Source organism: Myotis yumanensis, unplaced genomic scaffold (genome assembly GCF_028538775.1).
Source record: "Myotis yumanensis isolate MYYU_CA2020_CCGP unplaced genomic scaffold, mMyoYum1.0.hap1 SCAF_3, whole genome shotgun sequence".
Lineage (NCBI taxonomy): Eukaryota > Metazoa > Chordata > Mammalia > Chiroptera > Vespertilionidae > Myotis > Myotis yumanensis.
In genome coordinates this window covers 106,956,181-106,967,515 of record NW_027223754.1, presented here as the reverse complement: position 1 = coordinate 106,967,515, position 11,335 = coordinate 106,956,181, and the positions used below count along the sequence as shown (strand labels likewise).

At 40.4% G+C, this 11,335-nt stretch overlaps 1 pseudogene; it reads right to left on the bottom strand.

Moving 5' to 3' along the window:
* Positions 1-7,498: 7,498 nt before the first annotated feature.
* On the bottom strand, positions 7,499-10,476 carry LOC139006278 (zinc finger BED domain-containing protein 5-like; annotated as a pseudogene).
* Positions 10,477-11,335: the final 859 nt, after the last annotated feature.

The window sequence follows — 11,335 nt, the reverse complement described above, 5'->3', positions numbered from 1 at the left end:
AATTCCTAGATCTGATGATGTTTTTCCACTAACATCAGTTTAACATCTCCTGACAAAGCATATTTTGCTCCTACAATCCTATATAATAAAAGGGTAATATGAAAATTGACCCTAACGGCAGAACAACTGCTGGACCAGTCACTATGAGGAGCACTGACCACCTCTTGGTCCATTTTCCCTGCCATCAGGCACCGATCACCCAATGGCAAACAGGGAACCAGGAGTGGGTGGCAGTGGGGGGCAGGGCCGGCTGTGGGCAGCTAGGGAAGATGACCCTGATTGCAGGCCAGGCCTAGGGACTGTACCCGCACATGAATTTCATATTCCAGGCCTCTAGTTACTATATATTAGGCCCAGCTCTGGCCAAGACAAATTGAAAGCAGGGAATTATCAGGTGCTATGACCCTGGCTCTGAAGAAATTACAGTAAGTTAGAGAGAATACACATTCACTTATTAGGAATACACTAATTCTTTTTTACTTTGCATTCTCCAAGTACTTAACATAAGTTATTTAATTCTCAAACTAACCCTAAGCATCACTAGCTACATAATTTACAGGCCAATGCAAAATGAAAATGTAAGAGATTGGCTTAAAAAAGCAAGAAAGCCCTCGCTGGTTTGGCTCAGTGGATAGAGCATTGGCCTGTGGACTGAAGGGTCCAGGGTTCGATTCTGGTTAAGGGCACATGCCTGGGTTGCAGGCTTGATCCCCAGTAGGAGGTGTGTAGGAAGCAACTGATCAATGATTCTCTCTCTCCCTCTCCCTTCCTCTCTGAAATCAATAAAAATATATATTTTTTTAAAAAGCAAGAAAATCTGTCTTTCTCTAGCAGGGGACTAAAGGGGGACATTTGTAAAACTCTCAACAAAGAGTAAAGATTTTTAAAAAGCAGAAAAATCATGCCTATAATGATACTGAAACATAGAGCTCTGTACTTACCTTGTGGTCTCTGGACCAAACTTGAGCTTTTCCTTTGCTATTTCTCATTGTCCTCCCTCCTGCACAGAGACAACCAGTGGGCATACACATATGCCATAGGCATCTGGCACAGCCCCCTGGCATACTCCAGGCCACCTCCACTGGGTCCCCTCCATGCTCAGCTCCCTTGGGCCAGTAGTGCCAACAAGGTAGATAAGTAGTCCTAACTATATCAGGTTCTGTGCCAGTGCGTGTGCTCTGGGTATCTGGATCACCCCTGTGAGTCACCTGTTGGATGCACAGTGGCACTGACACCTAGGGTGTGGATGGCTACAGCAGAGGTCCCTGGGCAGGGCAGGAAGGGGGCCCACTGTGACCTGGGGCCACCATGATGGGGAAGCAGGCTCTGAAAACCTATCCTGGAGAGATGAGAGAAGTGGGAGTGAGGCTTGTGTGAGCTGAAGCCCAAGTTCCTCCCATCTCACACTCCATTGTCTCTTTGGACTTTACTTAAGAAACACAGAATCAAGGATAAAATTATTTAAATTTTCAGACAGTAGAGATAAAGCGCATCAGGGTCTTTGAGTAACTGCCCAAGGCTCACAGAGCTACTAACTGTGAAGCCAGGATTCAAACCCATGTCTGCCTGTTCTAAAGCCAAGTCTTAAATATCAAGGTCACAGTGAGATGGTAATGACATTTGTTAATCAGCAGGGGACCATTCATTCTAATAGCTGAAGCACAACTGCTCACATACTAGTACACTGGGGAACAGTGTTAGCCAGGAGAGGATCTCTTTTGGAGCAAGTCATGGCAAAGGATCTCTTTTGGAGCAAGCAGGACCTGGAGGAAATGAAGATGAAAGGGAAGGCATCCCGGGGTAAAATTATTTGGGCTCCTAGAGGGAGGAGAAGGAGGGAACAGGGACCTGCAGCAAGCAGATTGGGAAGTGGGTGAAGAGGAGAATAGACAGTTGTCTGAAGGGCCTTTTGGTGCACAAGCATGAAAAACAAGAAGAGGAACTGAGATTTATTGTAAGAAGCTACTGGAAACCCCTGGAAAATCATGAACTAAAAGGTTTATCTGAGGGATCAAAGTCAACCATGGCTCAAGGCACAAGATCCAGGGGACAGGGGAACACAATAGAAGTTTAGCCCTCAAGTAAAAAACAAAACAAAACAGGTGATGTCAGGGGCACTGCAGTGAAAGAACCAACAAGTCTGGGTAATGCATTACATCTGGAATCAAAGAAGAAATAAGTCATTCTGGGAAGGAAGGATAAATGAGGTATTTGAAAGGCTTTAAAATATTTCTTTTCAAATCACAAAAATTGTGAATCCCCACTAAATATTCACTCAGATTTAAATTCTACACTACTGATACTGACCTGAGTTAAGCCCTTTCTTTCCTTATTACAATTTCCTCTTAATGCTAAATAAATCTGAATATTTTTATAGTAATGGACTCCATTCTCTAATCAAGACTCCCTTAGAAACAATGAATGAGCAAGACAATGAAGATGCAGACTCAAATATATTGTATGAGACTTCACATCTGAGGAACTGAAGTTAGGATTCCAATATATGAATTTGGGGAGGGAGGGAGGTCATGATTAAGCCCATGACAATTGCAACTTTACTTTGTAAGACGCAACTCCTGGTGAAGATTAGGAGTCCATTCAGAGTATTGTGTGCATAGTTCATAGTGAATTTCAAAATCATGATTGACTTGACTTTGTGTGGTATCTCACTCCGTATTTATCCTTGGTATCTGGAGAGGATAAAAGTGAAGATGATACTGTAATCCAGAAAATTTCTTTCTGACATTCTCCCAATGCAAACTGATGCTTTATCCTGAAAGATTGGACCATACCTTAAGTAAATCTAAAGTAAAAAATTATAGTTAGCACCTACAGACCACTTGTTAATAGCCACTCTAGTTTTTTACCTTGGGGAAATTTTTTGAGAACTTGTGAAAATCAATTATGGAGAAGCTAAAAGACAAAGTTACAAGAGTGTATCACATTTAAAAAGTCACATAGTTTGACTACATGCTAATCCTTTATTAAATGAATACATTTAGTTGGTCACAGTTTACAGATCGTTTGCCCCTTAAGAATTATACAACTATCATGGTATATCTTAAAACATTTGTTTTTCTCAGTGGGAGACAATATGATTCAAAACAACAATGCATTCCTTTTTCCCCTTCAACTGTTATGAAAAATACTTTTTCTAGATTGCCAGCCAACATATCACACTTTAATCCTTCTGGACCTTTATTTGTGCCAAATTGAAAGCCTTTAAACACAGTTGTTAATAGTGGTCTGGGCGAGCTGACTTTGAACTGCTGTCACGCTCTCCTTACTGTAACTTCTCCAACCTTGAATCTAACACTTAGCTTGCACAGTTTTGTTAAGATCCTAGGTGTTAGTAATAAAGCAGTCATAAATAATTCCTATGTGTAGCTCTCTAGTTTTCATCAGTCTTTTAGACTTAATACAAAGGCATATTACTGTCTGTGAAACAATGCAAACTGTGGTAGGTCTGTGTGAGACAAGATTTTACGGCTATGTCATAAAACATATCTAAGTAAAAACACATGGTTTCTTGGTCATTAAGATTTTTCCAACTGAATGGGCCAAACTTCACAATACAGCAGAATTTAGTTTTTGCTTTGATACCTGTAATGAATGACTAAATAATCACCAAAGGACATGAATTTTAACAAAAAAATTAACTATTTCCTGAAATTGTGCATGCTCACCAAACCACATGAGTTAAACCTCTTCTAATTTAGCCCAAAATAAAACACACCCAAGCTGGTTTCCTGTCCCAAATAATTTCTTGGTGATTATGAAAATGTTTTCTCCAAAAAGATAGTGATAACTACCCCGAAAAGGAATCAAATAGAAGAATAAATCAAAGAATCTCAGGTCAGGAAAACATTAACCAAAATTATTTCCTGAAATTCCTCATTTTAATTCATTACAGGGAAAACTTTTTTCTTGGGACATTGAAAAGGATCTGGCATAATGGAACACACACCCAGCACACACAAACAGTATTTATCCTGAAACAGTATTTCAGGTTTCAGACTAATACCCTGAGTTCAATTTTGATTAAAGAGAACACAATGCTCCTAGCAATTATTCATCCCTCCTCAGAGTAGCATTTCTACTGATTTTCTTTTTTAAAAAGCAACTTTGAGCAACAGTCCAAGATGAACTATCCTCAATACAAAGTGTTTGAATGAGAATTTCACACTCTCTCACAACCCAACTGCTCCCCATCCGGCCCTGAATTATGATCCCGTAACAGCTACACTATAGGGAGGGTGTTATCCATATAATTTCATCTCAGCCCAGGGTCTTGGTAGCATTCTCTCCACACTTACCCTGCCCATATTCTAACTTTGGCCATATACTTTCATAATCAGGGAACTACTGTGAATAAACCAAAGGATGGAATAATTCTTAGTCCCTTAAACTAAGTGTTTTTAATGCTACTTGGCTTATTCCAGGTTCTTAAGTTACATCCACTCTCAGTATGCTTTCTGGCCGTGGGTGGCCTGGGTGAGTCCCCAGCTCTGCTCCACACACACACTGGCCACCAACAAAGGGCTGCTTTGCTGTGGCTAAGAGAGGTGGGGAGCTGCCACCAGTCACAAGGAACCGAGAGGAGAACTTGTTATTTAGAAGCACTAAACACTTCCCTAAATTGGAGCTCAGTTTCTGGAGCATATTTACATTTCACCTAAGAAACCAAGCAAAAGAATTTGATACACACATACTCACACACACACACATACACATACAGCAAAGAAGAAGGAATAGCAAATCACTCTTTACATTTTAACAAATAAACTACATGTGGAAGGAGCACATTATGCTTTTATAAGTGATTATCAGTAAATAGAACTGATTCAGGATTCCAGCAGATATTTTAGGTTTTATATATCTACTACAGGCATGGTGCACAAAATTCATGCATAGGAGGGGGGGAATCCCTAGGCCTGGCCTGCACCCTCTCATAATCCAGGACCCCTCAGGGGATGTCCAACTGATGGCTTAGGCCCAATCCCGCAAGCATCCCTGTGGGATCAGGCCTAAACTGGCAGTCAGACATCCCTCTCACAATCCAGGACCACTGGCTCCTAACCACGCGCCTGCCTGCCTGATCACCCCTAACTGCTCTCCTGCCTGCCTGCCTGATAGCCCCTAACTACTCTGCCTTTCTGCCTGATAGCCCCTAATTGCTCACCTGCCTGTGTGATCGCCCCTAACCACCTCTGCCTAGGCCCCCAACACCACAGCTTCATCAGGAAGGTCATCCGGAAGGACATCCAGAATGACGTCCAGAAGGTCATTCAGCTGTCCAGTCTAATTAGCATATTATGCTTTTATTATTATAGATGTGGCCAAAATTCATACCTATGAACAAATAAGTTATCAATTACCAAAAACTTTTACCTTTTTTAATTGATATAGTAATAGATATTAGTATATATTGACCTAGTATTATCCATCAAATACTGTTTTAAGTTATCTCATCCACACACTAGCCCCATGAGATAGATGGAGACACTAAGGCTCAGAGAAATCATGTGACTAGTCCAAGGCCTCATAGCATGCAGGTAGCTGACCTTAGATTTGACCAGAAGTCTGATTCTACCCAAACTGAGATCATACATTTAATATCTATTTCAGAGTGCTTGCAAAACAGTAACTACTCAAATATGTTTGCTACTAGTAATATTGCTAAAGTAGCAGGAAAATTAGTTATTGCTGCTACATTCAAATAACTAATTATTTTGGTAAATATTTAAAGAAACAGAATATTTAGCATGTCTCAATTAGATAAATGAATGTTGGACATGTTTTCTGGCATAATCATCTTACCCACACCTAATTTATTAGCTTTCTAGTTTTGATAATGCCCTTCTGAAATTCTGACGCTCTAAACCAATAAAAGACTAAAATGGCTTAAGTTATTGGAACTGGTGGAGGGAGAAACAAAATTATTTCTTTACTAAAGCTAAGTAGATACACTCAGATTTTTCATCTCTAAACTAAAGTTGGCAATGGAAAATGTGGATATTAAACTTTTATTGATTATATGTGAATCAAAGAAATACAGATCTAATTGCATTTTTTATTATTAGAGAAGTATTTTAAATGCAGCAGGGAGTCTCTAAAACACCTACCAGACACAAAGGATATTGCCTATTGTAAAACTCACAAGCTTTGAGTCTGACAGCTGGATTTGCATTTATCACTATACATGTGTCCCTGGGATATTTCACTCAACCTCCCCAAGTTTCCATTTTCTGGTCTTTGAGAGGTTGCCTGTGTGGATAACATGACACAATGTATTTACAGTACCAAGCAAATGGTAGTTTCAAACTGACCTATTTACTTGAGGGTCATGAGCCTTTCCATGAGCCAAGCACAGCAATATAGTGCCCTTCTAGGCTTTCTTCTGAGCATTTGTTTTGTCTTCCATTCTGCTATGGGTAGGGGCAATGGTGTGAGAAGAGTGAGTGTGCATGTCAAGCCTGGACTGTGCAGCCTTCAGGAAGGTGGGCTAGGACTGGTGTGAAAGAGGCTCCCTGGGTAGCCTGGGACCCACGGTGTCACAGAGCAAGAGGTGTGAGAGCTGCAGGCCAGCCTTTGGGGTCTCACTCACCTCTTCCCTCCTCTTCCTCCACCACCAGGGAGAGAGAGAGAGAGAGAGAGAGAGAGAGAGAGAGAGACAGAGAAAGTTTTGTGTGCATACATTCCCAGCACAATCCTGGAATACTATAAATTGCAGGATGGAGAAAGAACCAGATTAACCAGATTGAGACATCATTAGCGCATCACAGCTCTGTGTCTCTACACTGTCTCTGGGGAAGTCAGCTTCAGACTGAGAGTGAGGAGATGGGTGGAGAAAAGATGAATACAGTCCATGGTGGTTGAAAATAACTTTGTGACAGAAAATATTTATTTACACAGAAGACACATCAGAAAGTGAAGGGGGATGGCTATAAGCCAAGTCCCTCCACCTGGGCTTCTGCAACTTCCGTTTTGCCACAACTGTCCATCTACCTCCAAAAATCTGAGTGAATTATTATTATTCCCACTCTAATTGCCACTGAGAAACCTATGTTATAGGTAAAATGCCCTCAGGCTAGACACATACAGCATTTTCTTAGCAATAAACAACTACCCTCTAAATCAGTGGTTCTCAACCTTCCTAATGCCACGACCCTTTAATACAGTTCCTCATGTTGTGGTGACCCCCAACCATAAAATTATTTTCATTGCTACTTCATAACTGTAATTTTGCTACTGTTATGAATCGTAATGTAAATATCTGATATGCAGGATGTATTTTCATTGTTACAAATTGAACATAATTAAAACATAGTGATTAATCACAAAAACAATATGTAATTACATATTGTGAAATATTTATTTCTAATTAAAAATAAATGAAATTTTGTCTTGAAGCATGGTGTACATGGGTAACAGTCTTAATATAACAACAGTAAACTACATTGCTACATTTTGCCACAGTATGTGTAAAAAGCCAACGTCAGTGTGAAGGGTGAGATTGCTTCTTTCTCACCAGATCAGAAATTCTCAGGGCAGTCTTTGCAAGAGCACAACGAAGATCATCTTCCACAACAAGTCTACTTCTGTATTTAGACTTGATAACCAACAAGCTGGAAAACCCTGTTTCACAAAGATATGTTGTTGGGAATGGAAGAAGAAGGCGCAACACAGTCTCAGACAGAATAGGATATGATTGCAAACACTTGATCCAGAATTTTGTAACTGGCATTGTAGAGAAATCAGTTCTCGCTGCATTGTTGTTAATAAGTTCAATGAACTCCTCTTGTGCTGTCTCAGGAACATCTTCAACTTGAACTGTGAATGGGCTTCTGGCAAGTGCAAATGGGGTGTTGGGTAGATTTGGAAAGTACGATGAAATTTTGTCTGCAAGCATGTGCAAGTGTTCTTTCACAGAAATTATCATCATAATCCTTTTGTCTGGTTCAATGTCATGTTCCTCAAAGAAAGCAGATAAGGTAGGCAACATGTAAATTTTATTTTCATCCAATTTTTTTTGCCAAAGCTGAAGTTTCATTTGGAATGATCGGATCTTTTCAGACAAATCGAGGCATGTTGCATTTGGTCCTTGCAGTGATAAATTTAACTCATTCAAGATGGCAAAGATGTCAACCAAGTAAGCTATTTTCTGCAGTTCACTTTTATCACTGAAAAGTGCTTCGAACTGCGGTCTTATTTCTGATTAAAAAACGTTTTGAGTTCATCACGAAGCTCAAAAACACATTTTAAAATTTTTCCTCTCGACAACCATCTCACTTCAGTGTGAAATAGCAGAGCATTGTTCGGCGCATCCAACTCGTGCACAGTTGTGAAAACAGTCGACTGTTTAAAGTGCTCGCCTTTACAAAATTGACACAACTTATGACGCTTCTCATTACTTCTTGTAACTCTTGTGGCAGCATCTTTGTTGCTAATATTTGCTGATGAATCATAAAGTGAGTTCCGATGACTTTTGGTGACTCATTCAGTACCAAACGTTGATATCCAGATCGACATCCTAGCATAGCTGGAGCACCATCTGTGCAAACACCACAAACCTTTTCCCAAGAGATCTAATGCTCTTTCAGAAATGAACCAACTGTGTCAAATACATCACGTGCAGTAGTTGTCGTTTCAAGAGGTTTGCAAAAAAGAAACTCATCTTTAAAGTCACCATCATTAATATACCTCACGTAAACCAGAAACTGTGAACGGTTTGCACCGTCTATAGATTCATCAAGCTGGATACTAAATATTGGAAGTGGAGCAGATTTAATTTCCTGGACTACCTGATCAAGAATATCAGCAGACATGTCATCTATTCTTCTTCGGACAGTGTCGTAGATAAGGAAATTGCACTCAATTTTGTAACAAATTTGTCTCCGATCATAACTGGAACAATGTCTTTGGCCACTGGCAACAGTAAATCCTCAGCAATGGTGTGAGGTTTCATAGCTCTGGCGATTCTGAGTGCCACCAAATATGAAGCTTCAATGGCTGCTACGTTTTGTTTGTGGTACTTGCCACCAGTATCAAGTTTGGTTTTCTTGAGTCTATCAGCTTTGCTTCTAAAATAGTTGGTATCCTTGCTGGCAAAGCTTGGGTGCTTGCTATCAAAATGGCATTTTAGTTTGTTCGGCTTCATAGATTCAGCTGATAGAACTTCACAACAAATAACACATTGCAGTTTCTGAATTCCTGCTGTAATTATTGAGGTAAAACCATACTGTAAAAAATCCTCACTATATTTTCTTTTCTTAATGTTCTTCTCTACATGATACATTGTCATGGGATGGTTTGCTAATGAAAATAATATATAACAATGGCTTTAATAATACAAAAGATGATACATGGCATAGTCAGTCAATACAGTTCATTAAAGTTTCCTATGATTTACCATTCTCTGTGTTGTTTTTTTACATACCTGTTACTATCACAAGGGGGCAGTATTCACATCAACCACAGTTGAATATAAAAAAACCGATCAGCATCCAGATTAAGTTCCCATGGTACAGATATTTTTTTTTTTTTGCAGTAGTTGATGGTTTTGCAGTACATGATTTTACATTTACCCAGTAATTATAATTCATGAAGTGTCGTTTTACCTCCAATACTGCTGCTTTCAACACAGTAGCTGCTTTTAACAGAGTAACTGCTTTCAACACAGCAGCTGCTTTCTACACAGTAGCTGCTCTCTACATATGTGTGACTGGTCAGCATAAGTACATTATGGCGCCAACCCTGAACATATACCTGTATTTGTACAGGGTGTATGTGATGGGGTTGGTGCAATGATGTCATCACACCAGGTACTCGTATGTGGGCGTATCTGCATGTGGGTGGACCCACCTGGAGACAGATAGAGGAGCGGTGTCTCGGTTTCTAAGACCATCGAAAATACGTGTTTTCTGATGGTCTTAGGCAACCCCTGTGAAAGGGTCGTTCGACCCCCAAAGGGGTCGTGACCCACAGGTTGAGAACCGCTGCTCTAAATTGTTAGTAATTTCACTTGTATTTCTTCAGATAATTTAACAGATATTTATCATGTTCACTGTGACAAAGAATAACAAAGGTTTTACTGGGAATACAAAGATGGATGAGGCCTTTCCCTGATGATCTAAGAGCCGGCCATCTAGTGCATACTTCATAGTCAAATACAGAAATAGAGAGAGCATTGTGGAAACAGGCAGGCACTGTCACAGAAGCTCAAAGGGGCTTCCACAGTCAGTCCCAGGATGGTCAGAAGACATCCTATATGTTTTTTGCTGTATGTTGAATAAAAGAAAAGAAAATTTGGAGGTACAACTTAGATTATTCTCTTCTTTTTCTTTAAATTTAGTGTGGAGATATTATAACATATTTGATGGGCTTACCAGATGAAGGGCAGTACAGAGAAGACTGCTTGTTCAACACAGCTTGTCCAAAGTGACACATGGCCATGTGCTTTACAGACACAGACATGTCCAGTCTGGCAGTAACCACAGGGCACTGCCCACAATAAACAGATCCTAAAAATAATTTCAAGTACTCTCTGAACACCAATTCTTTGCCCAAGTGAAAAATGGCATTAGATGCCATAATCTAATACCGGATGCTTATGTCCTGGTGGTGGTGGTTGAGTAGATGGAGAACCCCTGAGCTTTCTTCTCCACTGGTGTTGCCACCACACAGGAAGCACATTTAAGCCCCAAACCAGAGTTGTAAGTTTTCTCTACTTCTGATATTAGTCTAATTTAATACATTAAAGTATGTAGAGCAAGAGCCCACTTTTTATTTTTCTAATAGTTTCAACCATTCTGTATTCTAATACAGGCTATCCTATCTAATAATAGACAAACATGGTAATTGACCGTACCTTCGCTATGCCTCCCATGGGCTAATCAGCTTGATATGCAAATTAACTGCCAACAAAGATGGCGTCTAATTTGCATACTGCAGGCAGGGCGGGACAGCGTGAACAGCCAGCACGCCACCATCCAGGGCAAGCCGGCTGCCCAGGACCCCATCGGCGGGTTCTGGGCGCCAAGGCAGGCCCGCCCCAGAAGCCCCAGCAGCCAGCCTGCCCCAGAAGCCCAGAAGCCGCCTGATATGGTAGTAACTCTATCAGTAAGCACTCTGAAAGTCAGTGGCATAAATGCACCAATTAAAGGACAGATTATGAGGGTGAATCAAAAACAAAACCCACTTTAAATATAAAGACACATATAGATTAAAAGTAAATGAATTAAGCTGCAGCCTGTTTTGCTCAGTGGATAGAGCATTAGCCCATGGAATGAAGGGTCCCAGGTTCGATTCCAGTCAAGGGCATGTACCTCAGTTG